The sequence below is a fragment of the Haliotis rubra genome, unplaced genomic scaffold (genome assembly GCF_003918875.1).
Source record: "Haliotis rubra isolate DU_JTF1 unplaced genomic scaffold, ASM391887v1 Scf402, whole genome shotgun sequence".
In the NCBI taxonomy this organism is placed as follows: domain Eukaryota; kingdom Metazoa; phylum Mollusca; class Gastropoda; order Lepetellida; family Haliotidae; genus Haliotis; species Haliotis rubra.
The window spans coordinates 17-6,667 of NW_025767083.1; the positions used below are offsets into that span (position 1 = coordinate 17).

General features: G+C 39.1%; 1 pseudogene; it reads left to right on the forward strand.

Annotated features, from left to right (window-relative positions):
• Positions 1-519: 519 nt before the first annotated feature.
• On the forward strand, positions 520-1,338 carry LOC124287617 (annotated as a pseudogene).
• Positions 1,339-6,651: the final 5,313 nt, after the last annotated feature.

A 6,651-nucleotide genomic window follows, 5' to 3' on the forward strand; every position in this document is an offset into this window, starting at 1 on the left:
TTCCCAACATGGGTACAATGTGTGAAGCCCATTTCTGGTGTCCGTCGTCGTGATATTGCTGGAATATTGCTAAAAGTGGCGTAAAACTGAACTCACTCACTCACCCATCCGTATAAAAATGCTTCATTACACATTTTCCACATACCATTGTTGTTTCCGGTAGCACCTTATAAGTTTAAACAGTTTGGATAAAAGTGATGATTTACAATGAGCCATTACATATCGTATATCGTACAAAATGTGTCTTCAAGCATGACTCGGTATTAAATGAATGTCATCAAGTGAAACACTGACAGTGATTGGTGTGACACAACTATGATCTTTAATTTATCGATTCCATTTTATAAACATGTAACATCCATGACAAATGACGTCAATAATAACGCATTTTGTCAGGGAAACAAATTACTGTGTGCATTTATATGTATCACTTAATATTGACCATAATGATGAACCTGTCGTTCTTTCAATGTGTGGCCGAGATCAATATAAGTATCAGCGTTTAACTATCTATTTCAGGCAAGGTTCTGTATGCACGAAATGGGTTCGACCCGAATGACTACAAGCATGGAATAACAGTGTTACAACACGGGAGCTTTGACGAGAACTCGGGCTCCGTTGTCCTTGACCCTACCGGTACCGGGGAACACGTCCTGAAAGTATTCTACGAGAAGGACACTACGTCCACGTTCGGGGCATCGAGGAATTCAATTCTACTGACACCCATCACACCCCACACGAGGCTGACGTTGAGCTACGACATCTACTTTGACCCACATTTTGACTGGGTTAAAGGCGGCAAGCTCCCGGTCTCTGGGGAGGCTCCCCAAACCTGTTCTGGAGGACGTCACTATGAAGATTGTTTTTCGACCCGTTTCATGTGGAGGACTGAGGAGGTGGAGAACTCTACGCCTACATCCCTACTGACAACGTTCTGACTTTTGTAACCAAGAACATTTGCAACTTTGACTTCGGTAACTCCTTAGGTAGAGATTCGTGGCATTTCCAAAAGGGTGTTTGGCAGAATATTGCTCAAGAGGTGCAGCTAAATACACCAGGAAAGCTGGACGGATGGGCCAAAGTCTGGTACAACGGTAAACAAGTATATCAAATCAACAACGTCAAATTCCGCACCAAGACCAGCGTCACCATCGACGGTATTTTCTTTCTCAACGTTCTTTGGTGGTGGATCGGCTGACTGGGCGCCAACAAGAGATTCGTACGCCTATTTCAAGAATTTTGTTCTGTCAAGTGACCAGTCTCCGGGTCAAATCATTGGCTGATGGGTATGTCAACTATACCTGTTCGTATTCCACCTAAATAAATTAATGAAACCGCTTTTGTTTCTTGTTTTAGCCGATTGGATAAAAGGTCTTTTTGATCTGTTTACGTTTCGCAATGGAATGACCTTGGGATACCCTTTGATGTCAGCAATAGACAGGGACTCAATGAATGAATGAACGTGTCACAACAGGCATGTTCGCCTCTCAGATGGAAGCATGCAGCAGATAAACCGGAAACCACACCGTGTATATAGGGACAAAATATACTTTATGAGGGATAAGAATCTTTTCTACACGGGAATAGGTCTTCTGTTTAAGTTGTGTTGGGATACAAATTTTGGATCAGAGGTTTAGTCTGCTATCACTTCACAGACTCACACGCACGCACGCACGCACGCACGCACGCACGCACGCACGCACGCACCACCACCACCACCAACAACAACAACAAACAAACAACAAAACAAGAACAACACAAGAAAAACAAAACAAAACAAACAATCAAATAAACAAATAAAAAAACAAGCAAAAACAACAACACGTTTCTGTAAATTCCTGTAGTTTTTGAAAATATTTGTTTGGTATGGAATCAGTTCTGACGATAACGGATGTATCGTCGGGAATGACCAGTGTTGCTATAGCAACTAACCAGTATGTGACTACCATACACAATTAGTTCCGGCGTTTGTTATAAACCGTTATATTATTGTAAATACATACATCTGTGGAACAGCTGCTACAGAGAACAGTTAGTAGATAAATTGCTCAAACTGCCGTCAACTGACACGTTAAGCTTGTTTCATCACGGTCTACTGTTTATCACACAGTCAATTGCAGATGGGTAAGCTCTGATGTGTTTTAGTTTGGTTCCAATAATTATGTTACACGACTCCATTGAGCCGCTTTTACTGGTCTCAACTGTCATTGTTTAGAGGCCATTTTCAATGGCTGACTGAGTTTAGTTTTACGCCGCTTTTAGCAATATTCCAGCAATATCACGGCGGGGGACACCAGAAATGGGCTTAACACATTGTGCCCATGTGGGGAATCGAACCCGGGTCTTCGGCGTGACGAGCGGACGCTTTAACCACTAAGGCTACCCCACCGCCCTCATTTTCAATGGGAATAGAGGATCCGGAATCCATACCTAGTACACAGGTGGTTTCTGTGGAGCCAATCAAACCAGTTCGGTAAGTCACAATACATGAACCTGACTGAGCGAGTATGGGACGGATGTTTGGGATGGAATTGGGATACGGAGAAGACGGACTCCCAGCGAAAACGGACCCCCAAAAATCGAGAAAAACGGCCACCGCGCTGGAACGGCGTCCGAACCAAGAGAAAACGGTCCCTATGCCTAGAGAAAACGGCCAACATAGTTGCACCAATATCAAAGGAGATTATATGATTATATATGTCCTACCATAATAGAGATTTACTTCATTGCGGACTTCATTCGATAACTATAGCGGTTTAACCTTTGAAGATTGATAGGTTGTTTCGATAGTAACGTTGAACAAACCGATGTGACTGATTGTAGATTCAAAGGCTCAGAGACCGTTTTCTGTAGAAACGGTGGCCGTTTTCTCGATTATATTTTTGGCCGTTTTCGCTCGTGTCCGTTTTCACTATAACCCATGAAATCAAGTACAGGTTTGAGTATGAAACGGATGTTTGGGAATTGAATCAAGTACAGGTTTGCTCGACATAGCCTAAATATTCAAAGATCGATTCTGGGTCTTTGTACCAGTTCAATCGTGATTAAAATCATAAGGTAGCTTTCTATCCATGAGGAAAAGAGGAGTCGAACTGTACAAGTGGTGAGTTGTATCTGTACAAGGGGTGAGTTGTTTCTGTATAAGGGGTGGGTGGTATCTATACAAAGGGATGGGTTGTATTTGTACACAAGGGATGAGTTGTACTTCACGTGGTGCCAGTAGACATTAACATCTATATACATCACGGCTGATGGCATCGTCTCGTGAAGAGGCAATGGTGGCCCAGTAGTCGAAGACGCCGCAGACAGCTGTGCGTTAGTTGAAACCTACGGCCCTGATCCCAAAAGTCGCCCTGTTTATGCATATAGGTTTGTTAAACATTTAACAATTAGCAAGCGATCATGTTTAAAGAAGTGACATATTTACAGGATCACTATTGCAGGATTTCAGTTTCCTTCACTGTATTGTATAAGTTGAAATCAACACCAACATGCCCCTGGTCATGTGACTGAAGGTTCTAGTTCTACTGAGTTAGTTAATTCCAATCTCGCAATGTTGGTTATCATCTGAAAGAAGACTTGGGGGGATTATCTGACCTCCACTTGTGTATGGGCGATAGGAGATGGAGTAGCATTGGTAGATCTGACAGACAATCTGAAGACCAGTGTACATTACGTAATGATCTGACAGACAATGTACATTACGTAATGATGTACATATGTAATGATCTGACAGACAATGTACATTATTTAATGATCTGACAAGACAATGTACATTATGTATTGATCTGACAGACAATGTACATTACGTAATGATCTGACAGACAATGTACATTATGTAATGATCTGACAGACAATGTACATTACGTAATGATCTGACAGACAATGTACATTATGTAATGATCTGACAGACAATGGTCACGAGGGGGACATGGGTTGATGTACCCTGTATGTTTGTTTATGTTCCCTGAGCTGGAAGATGACCAAGGGATTTATGAGAATAGACGTTTTCTACTTCTATTATTATTGAAGGTAGTTGGCTGGCCCCTTTAAACGCACATTTAAAGTTAATAAACCGATATTCAGTAATAATTTGTGACTGATTAGTATTTACCCGTCATTATTTGGATTACTATTAAAATATTTGGATGGACCTCCCAATTTTCTAGGATGTCCACCTGTATTTGTTTGTAGGAATAACGTTTGGAAACTAATGACCAAGTTTTAGTTGCAGGAACTTGTTTATAGTTTACTAGGTCATATAGAGTCTTTCATCATCGGGACATCTGAAGAGCTTCTGGTGAACTGTGTTTGCTGGAAGTAATGCTCTTTGTCATTCCACTTCCTCTAGTAGCCAATTAAGACTTATACGTACGTGGTCAATACTTGCCGTTATGTATGCTTTGATTCGTATTGTGGTGTAAGCGTTTGATTGATTCCCTTGACAATGACCACAATGACAATACCTTCTTACATCTAGGGGAATTCTTTTCATATTTTAAAGTGACCATATAGACAAATATTAAAAATGACATAAAGGTCAAGAAAACATAAAACAACACAATTGACCAGGGTCGTAGGTAGCTGCCTCCCTAGAATCTTTTTACAAATTATCTTTATTCATCAAAGTATTGATATAACACTATTTTGAGTGTCATATCGCAACTGGCTCACAAAAATATTGAAAAATCAACCATTTATATTTGAGTGAAATCATTTATTTTGCCAAGGTAACATATTGGGCTGCTTAAAACCAACGGGGATTCTACAAGAGCTGAAGGCTTTTGAATATACAAGCTAACAAGATAGGTACCCTCTCAAAGAATCCTAACACTGAAATTTTCGTTATATCAAGGGCCCTTATTACCAAGCCTGTGAGTACACGTTTCCTTAACTCTGTAACTGTGTTCTTGCTAGGGATACTAACTTATCCCCAGCCAGTACAGTGCTGGATAGAACATACTGAACTTGGAAAAATTGGTTAAACTGTGTGAAAGCAAACTTTAGTAACGCAGGATACACATGAAACAAAATGCCATGAAGTGACAAATCCTCTGAAAGTTCAAACATAAAATATGAACGTCTATTCAAGGGGGAAACATGGTTTAATAGTTTTCCAACCACTAGATATAAACCACTAAATAAGTAACGAACATTTTAGACAATGTCATATCTTCAGAAACACTGTCTTGTCCTCAAATAGACTTAAACTGGGCAGATTTCAAGATATTGAAAACTGAATACAATCATATAAAGATATAATATGTATGTTTGGGAGCATTTTTTTTGCAAACTAAAATCTACATATCTTTATGATATTAATTGTTTAAAGGCAGACTCAAATCTACCTATCATCATTCAATATTTTGGGGGTATTAATTTTATATTATTCGTATTGTAATTATTTAACATGAGACTAGCAACACAAATTCTGGAAATAATAGGACTGTAGATCAATTTTGATCCAATCGAAGCGACAGAAATATCTATTACTAGGATGGAATGTTCCTTGTGGTTGTTATTGATGTTATGGTAATGTTTCTATTGCCCAATTGTAAACTCCGAAACTTGACAAATAACTAAACAGTAAGTTATGGTGTCGATTTTATATTTAGAAATGAAATGTTCGCTACATCGTTACTTCCTATTTCCGATGACTCTCAACTTTACGTCTTTGGTGATTGTATGCATCCTCTTGTATGATTTTCCAGATGGGATAGGAGTCACGTGATATTATAGAAAATAGTATCAGAACTTCACAAGCTATGTAACTGAGATTACATACTCTTGCAAAATAAAGCATTAAGTTACAGTTAACCACACACAAGCTTTGGATATTTTTCCTTTTCCCACCTGGCATACTTTGTGTTCTAAATGTAACTTAAACTATGTCAAAAAGAGCACTATTCGCTAACTTGGCGGTGTTAACGGACATTTCACTCTTATTTTTACGCTTGGACTATTTTCTGTGTATTGAGATATGTTATGCAGAGAGATATTCTAAGCCCCAAATAATGACAAGTACCATTAATGTAAAGATAAATTGTATTTATTCAAAGTAAATGGGTGAGATTATGCTTTGTTCTACACATGCACGTGTCTAGCTGAAAATTAGTCACGGTCATTTCCTGAAAACTGGCGACATGGCATTAGACCAAATTCATTTATCTAAAAAGAATGCATTGGCCTAACAATTTGCAGAAAATAAATCTTTTGACCAATATCAATGTCCTAAGGTACTAATATCCAGGTATTTGTATACCAAGGTGCGTTAAGTAAACTGCAAAGTAAGGTTTTGCTACCGGCAACAGTAACAAACATTTCAAACTGACCTATTACCTTAACTGTAACAAATATTCTTTGGGGGTTATTTGGACTGTTAATGTATGATGTATGTTGGGCAGGTTGGTACCATTATTCAGCCACACTGAAAATAACATTTGCTAATTAGTTTAAGAAAAGCGTGGCGGCGAAAGCATTTGCACCCTTTTTTGAGAATGAGTGATATACCCTCACCGCAGCCCTGAAATCCACAGCTCAATTAAAGACGCAAAGATTGCGGGCAGCCAATCTGACAGATGATCGGTACCAGAATGATACACCTAATTACATATGATTACAACAACCATTAATTAGTCCTAAAATAATGAA